This window comes from Bombina bombina, chromosome 1, assembly GCF_027579735.1.
Source record: "Bombina bombina isolate aBomBom1 chromosome 1, aBomBom1.pri, whole genome shotgun sequence".
NCBI classification, from domain to species: Eukaryota; Metazoa; Chordata; class Amphibia; order Anura; family Bombinatoridae; genus Bombina; species Bombina bombina.
Window position 1 is genome coordinate 1,178,413,658 of NC_069499.1, and position 7,482 is coordinate 1,178,421,139.

Below are 7,482 nucleotides of genomic sequence, written 5' to 3' on the forward strand. Positions count from 1 at the left end.
GGGTTGGATCTAGGTAGCAAGTGCTGGAACAATTCCTTGACATAGGATTTTAGATGTTCTTGAGGTACCTCCTCTGGGATACCCCTGATTCTTAAATTGTTCCTCCTCCCTCTATTATCCAGATCTTCTATCTTATCCTGCAGGGTTTGAATAATAGAATCTTGTATCGATAATTGCTGGATGTTTGTGCTGACAAGGTTGTTTAAGTTATCTTGGCCATCTTCAAGGTATTCGATTCTGGGGCCCATTTCGTTCAGATCTTTTTTGAGATCTCTAATTTCTCCTTTAATAAAAGTCTTTAGTGACTTGATATCTGTCTTGGAGGGTAGACATGCTATCTGGGACTGGATAGAGATCAGGGAGTCCCTTTGGGTAGCTGCCTGTGCTGAGGGGGTGTCCGTAGGGTTAACCTCCTGTGTCTGCTGTTGTTCTGGCATATGTCCCTCTTGTGAATGAAAAAAGGTGGAAACTGATGGTGTCAGGGCAGGAGTTTTAAGTTGTTTTTCTGGCTTATTTCCTTTTTTGGAGGTCATGTCTTTATTTGCAATTCAGCACGAAGCTGTAGCAGCCTGCTTCAATTATGTTTATCAAGTATGCTGTACTGGCGGTTAGCAGTTATCAGCAGGCCTATGAACCTGCTATTGTATAACTGTTCTGCTCCTAGGCAATTAATATGTAGCTGCAACACATCCAGCCCTATCTTAAAGTCTCATCTCTTTAATCCGGAGTGGTACTTGCTTATTGCGGGGAGTGTACACGTTTGTCCTCTCCACGTGGTTGTAGGGAAACTTGCTGTTTGCATTCATATAGTGGCTGCCACGTGTGTTATTCGGGGGCCTAGTCTTGGATCAATTATGAGTGTCCTCTTGTGAAGTGGGCCTTGTATGTGATGTTTAATATGACACTGTGATGTTCAATGCCTCTGTGCGTGATCTGCTCCCTCACTTCTTTCAGGCCTTACAATTAAGTGATTGCTCTTTATTTAATATGAATATCTCCCCACGTGGGCAGCTTCCGTTTTGCCTATGGAGCCGTAGTCTGTTGATCAGACCTTTTATAAGTCAAAGTCCTGATTTGTGTTGCCTCACCTTGGGCCTTAACTGTGTATCTGTTATGGGGTTCCCCTGAATTTAAGTTCCCCTGTACCTTAAGTGCTGATCGCTTCTGATCCGGTCTCTTCGGCGCCCGCCCTAACTTAGTTGTTAGGTGTTTTCTGTATCTTCGTTCAGTCAGCGTAATAGAGCGAGCTGAAATTCTGCGGGCTCTTTAGGTTATTTACCAATGGCTCGATGTGTTTGCCTTTGCACTTCGGCTCGAGTTTGCTAGTTTTGGAAGTCGCAAGATGGCGACCTCTTCTCTCTCCGCACCTCTAACTTTCTCGACCAAGGTGCAAGGCTCTCTGTCGCTGGTCTCCTTGAAAGTGACCGGGTGTGCCCCAGACCACCTCAGCCGCTCCCACTTTAAGTTTTGTCCCCAATTCCTGCTATTTTATGCGCTCAGATGGGCTGACAGCAACGGAGCTCTTTCACTCTGCTGCCATGTCCCAGCACAGCGAAGCTCCGCCCCCTCAATCAAATTCTTTTTAGGAAAAAAGAGCACACTTACTGGTAAAAATACATAGATGAGTGTCCATAGTCCACAGTTCCAATCTCACAACCTGTTAGTTTTTTGGGGACTTAATTTGATGCGGCTCGCAAGAGTGGAAGTAGCGAAGCCCGCCAGATGAACTGCTGCTGTAATTACTCAGCTTCCAATATACATACAGAGCAATTTTCCTGTAGTGAATATGTTTTAATAGATATAGTCAAAAACATTTCCAGTAGATACTGCACAGTTAAAGGGACAGTCTAGACCCAATATTTATAATGGCCACAACTAGACATATACAACTATACACCAAGCGGTCGGCGGAGCTTAACTTCCATTTTTAACTGCAAACGAGCAATAATTATTTAAAATTTCCCTGCACTTCATAGAAGCAGAGAGATGGGGGACACACTAAACAATGTTTAAATGGCATTTAACAGTAGCTTAACAAAAAATATACTGGGTGTAGACTGTTCCTTTAACGGGAACAAGCAAAATGCAGTCTTTAGAATATTGCCTGATTTTCTCTAACAAAACAAACAAACAAACAAATTGAATTCCCATTTCACATATCCTGTCTGTAAAATGTATAATTTTTATTGTACAGACATGAAATATTAGTGGAACATTAAACCCAATTATTTTTTCATGATTCAGAGACAGCATACAATTTTTTTTAAAAAAGCTTCCAATTTACTTCTATCAAATTATCTTCGTCCTCATGTTATTCTTTGTTGAAGACATATCTAGATGGGTGGCATGCACAAATCTTGAGCACTACATGTCAGGAAAATGTGCTGCCATCTAGTGCTCTTGTAGTCTTGTAAAACTGCTGCCATAGAGGGCTGCAGACACATGCACGCTCCTGAGCTTCCCATCCTGCTTTTCAAGGATACCTAAAAAACAAAGAAAATTGATAGAAGTAAATTGATTTTTTTTTTTTTTTTAAATTGTATGCTCTATCTGAATTATGAAAGAAAAACGTGGGGTTTTATGTCTCTTTAAGGCCCATAGACACATACATAGTAAGCAATGTGGCAAAATAACTTGTTTTACAGATATACCTGGCTTGGTGAGGACCATGATATAAGGAATTTGAATTTTAGCAAAACCTAGGCAAAATAAGTTAAAGATTTTAAAGAATATGCATTACTTCCCCCTTATAATAAAGTTCTACCGACTGAGAACATTTTGATAGTAATGTTTCTTTACTTTTTTTTACAATTATAGAAAGAAGAATTGTCGCTTACTTAAAGTGATGGTAAACTCACTATAATCACGTTTTTTACGAATTGACCGAAATCATCCAAATAAATGTATTAGCGCTTTTATTTCCCGCTATCTTACCTGCAATACTTCATTTGCATTAGTATAATATCGCTGTCTGTCAATCGTGTAATGCAAACTATTACCGCTATACGTTTTTTTTTCTTCACGTATCCAATCAGAATACTTTACGCTTTAGTCTATGTGTGGTATCAATGCACATACGTGTAGTTGCGCAATCTTAGTTTACTTCTGATCTCCTCTTCAGTCTTTGTGCACGTTAATGATACAGGTGCGCATGTGTACAGGCTCCGAGGAAAAGAATGAGTGACGTATGTAACCATGGAATCTGAGTTTTGTTCATAGATCACTATGAGCATGCGCATTAGTGTCCTTCTGGAGCATGCAATGATGGGTTGTATTGCTATATACGTCACTTGTTGAAAGGGAAAATATCTCTGTGGGTGGAGTAAATTAGAAAAAAATTATCATCCGTGCTGACTTTATATACATATTTAAAGGTAATAGAGTTAATTTTAATACTTTCCTTTTTGGCGGTTGTGCTTTAAACAATACGATTATAGTAAAACACTAAAGGCAATAATCGATTGTTTACCATCACTTAAGGTGCTAAATTTGTGAAATGTAATAGAGCACTTGATTACAGATGTTTTCTAACTCTATAAATAGTATTTCATAACCTGCATCCATGATCTTGCATTATAGTCTTTTAGTTAGTTAATTGCTGCTCACATTCTGTGTCCTGAGTGGGGACATTGATCTTTTGGAAAACATTTCCAATGTCTGAACATAGTTCTTATGATTACAAGAAGCAAGAATCTGTAAAGATTTGCACTAGATGTTCATTTCTAAGAGTTTCAGACATATGTCTTTGCTTTCTTGTGTGATCCAAAAGATTATATGGAATAAACAGACAAGCAGAAAACTAAACCCATCCTTCTGGTTCTAGTCTAGCCAAGAAGGATTTAGATTGCAGATCTGGTTAGTCCAGGAGTAGAAAATGACTGATTACTTCCTTTGATGACTTCTCCAGGAGGTTCCATCAAACAGTTTTTTGTTGTTTGTTTTTTTGTGGATACCATTGTTATCTGTATCTAGATGTTATTGATGTAGTTGCAGACTTGAAGTTATGGAAATTGTCCTTGGTGTGAAAACAAACATTTTTTTTGTACAGTTGTTAAAGCAAACACAGAACTGGTACTATTTTATTATCACAGTAGGCAATGTATTTGCAATATAAACATTATAATTCTATAATAATTCCATTATCACCATATTTGTTGCTTGTCATATCTTCTTCTAAGGACATTTACGTACAGATAAAGGGCAAGATTACAAGTTGCTCAGCAAATCAGTTGCGAAAACACAGCGCGCGTTATGCCTCTTTCGCTTTTGAGGTTGCGCACCTATTACAAGTTGCAAAATAACTTATTTTGAGCGCGCATTAAGCTGCATAATCTAAACAGCTGAATCATGTGCTCATTTACGCATTCCCCATAGAAGTAAATGGAGAAGACAAATAGAAAAAAAAAACACAAAAACCCTAATATGTCGCACAAAGCCCTTGACTTATTCTCCTTGAAAAGTGTACATGTAAATTCGAATATTTCATATTGTGAAAATGTTTTCGTAACGGAATATGTTCTGTTTATTTTTAAATAAATATTTCCCTATATATGTGATGATTTTTGGACATATATATCTATATTTAGCGAGATATATATGAATATATATATGTCTAGATCTATATGCAAATATCGCTTTGAAAATCCCCCTGAGATATTGTTTAATGTTTATAAGATTGTAATGTAAAATCTTTTCATTACCTCCATAGTTAAACATAGTTTTATACATATAAATGTATGTTTCTCAATGTATCTGTTTGTATGTCCATGTAAAATCCCTTCTTTTGCTTTTTTATTCTATAATAAATAATTTTTATTAGATAGTGTTAATATGAGTGTAACTGTACTTTGTAATAGCAGGTCTAAGATTACGTCAAGACGCCGAAACTAGTCAGACCAGCTGTTCCCTGTTTTTCCTTGTGCTGGTGGTTATGGAACTTTTTTAATATGTTTCAATAAAGATTTCTATGTTTTATACAAGATGATGGAATCCGTCCTCTACTTTTGATTTTATAATTACGGGACTACAAGGAGTCCCCTTTAGGATTCCAATACCTCACCTGGTGTATTTGAGCACGCAACTTGCAAGAGAATTGCCCTAGATGTGCTGCATGCTGGATGGAATCGATACCCAGCGTCTTTGATTTTGGGAGTTGATTGGAGTACAGGCTACGCATAGCCCCTTTGCAATCGTCAAGTGATCGCTGACGTCACACGCCACGCTCTGAACAGGGACATCGGCACCGGAGGAAACCGCTAGGAAAGGAGATACTGCAAATTGAGTAATTCCACACCAAAGCTGTGGTTCATGCATCCGTTTGTTTCCAGTGAAGTATGGTCTGTGGTTTAGAGACTTTCAGAGCGTTGTCTTTCAGCTTGGATTGGAATAAGATTTATATGGTACTCTGTTCTCCGCAGCTGTTGGCTCTCTCCTGATGTACATGTGGGGCCTATCTATCAAGCTCCGAATGGAGCTTGATGCCCCGTGTTTCTGTCGCCAGAGACAGCAGTTATGATGCAGCAGTCACAGAGGCCGCTGCTCCATAACCTGTCCGCCTGCTCTGAGCAGGCGGACAGACATCGCCGGAAATCAACCCGATCGAGTACGATCGGGTTGATTCATTGACACCCCCTGCTGGCGGCCCATTGGCCGCGAGTCTGCAGGGTCCAATGCTGAATACGGCGAGCGTATTGCTCGCCGTATTCAGCGAGGTCTGGTGGACCTGATTTGCACTGTCGGATCAGGTCCGCCAGACTTTCTTAAATAGGGGCCATAGGCACATTCTTTGGGCGCTTCTCTATAGAAATATCTCTTGTTCTATTTGGCTCCCAGTTTATACACCAGAGACTTTAACTATACAATTTTTGCAAAGTCATTGACTTTCACCAGGGAAACCGTTTCTGTTATGCTGTACTTTGTGATGTATTTTTCAAGTTTATCGTGAAACTTTTATGTTGAGCAAAACTGTTAACTACAGCTCTTCGAGCGCGGAAAGGATTGTTGCGTAAAAGGCGAACGGTCACAATTGCAATTTTTCTTTTTCTTTTTTGAGAAATTGATTGCGAAAAGACCACTTCGTGAGTGGAAAAACTCATAATGAGTGACTTGTAATCTTGCCCAAAGTGAGCAAACAATGGCTGTGTGTTGTGTTAAATTAAGGATTAAGTCCTTTTAACATTACTATTTGCCACAAATACATTGTTTGCACACTTTACTGAAGAGGGGAGGTTCACCCAAAGATTTCTGGGAATTCCTTTCTACATCAGCAAGGAAATATTAAAAGGACAGTAAAGTCAAAATTGAACTTGTATGGATTGGACAGAGCATGGCATTTTAAACAACTTTCCAATTTACTTCTATTACTAATTTTACTTACTTCTCTTGGTATCCTTTGTTAAAGAGTAACCATAGGTGAGCTCAGGAGGGTGCAAATGTCTTTAGCCATCTAGCGTCAGTATTTGCAACAATGTTTATAGCAATGCTATACATAGTTACAAACACTGATGCCATATAATGCTACAGACACTCTATGACAGCAGAATTTGTAACTATGTATAACATTGTTTTAGGCAGTTTTGCAAGCACTTGCCTGATGCCAAGACACGTGCATGCTTCTGAGCTCACTTAGGATATTGCTTTAACAAAGGATACTATGAGAACTAAGCAAAATTGATAATATAAGTAAATTGGAAAGTTGTTTAAAATAGCATGCTCTGTCTGAATCATGAACGTTTAATTTTGACTTTACTGTCCCTTTAATATTAATAAATGTACGTAAAGGTTTGTAGCTAAAATTTTATGCGGTGCTTTTTATGTGTAGATATAGAACTAGGAGGAATAAAAAGAATTACATCAAATTAAAACAAAAGTGCTTATTTTTATTTATACTTCCATATAAGCAATCACTTAATACATACGGTTTGGAGTGGAAAATTTCCAATCATATCCCCCTATCTGTGCCTCTCAGTTTAGGAGCTTGGGGTGGAAGCCTGGGGCTAAAAAAAAAAGAGAAAAGTGGAGAGGAATGAAATTTAAATTCAGGGCAGATAAAAAGAATACGTCTTAGAAGACAGATAAAGACAAAAGCGTATAACATAAAAATGAAGGCAAATAAAGTACAGAAAACCATGAAATGACTAGATAATACAAATAATATGGGATAAGGATGGAATATAGAAGGGGGAGAGAAAGTATTTAGGTAATGGATAGAGAGATGGTCAGTAATGGCTTTAGGGCAACAAGAGTGGAGTTGCTGGGTAATGGCTAATAAAGGGAAAATGTGACAATAGTAGCTAGAGATATTAAAGGGATGGTAAACAGTCTATGTCATTGTTGTAATAAAAAAAGCACTAATCGTTGGCTTCTATTTAATAGAAATCATTGAAAATAGAAAATCATTGCAATATGTATTATTCATCTATTTTTTTACATTACATTTGTGCTTGTCCTTTACATCCTGTCACAGCCTTACAAGGAGGAGGG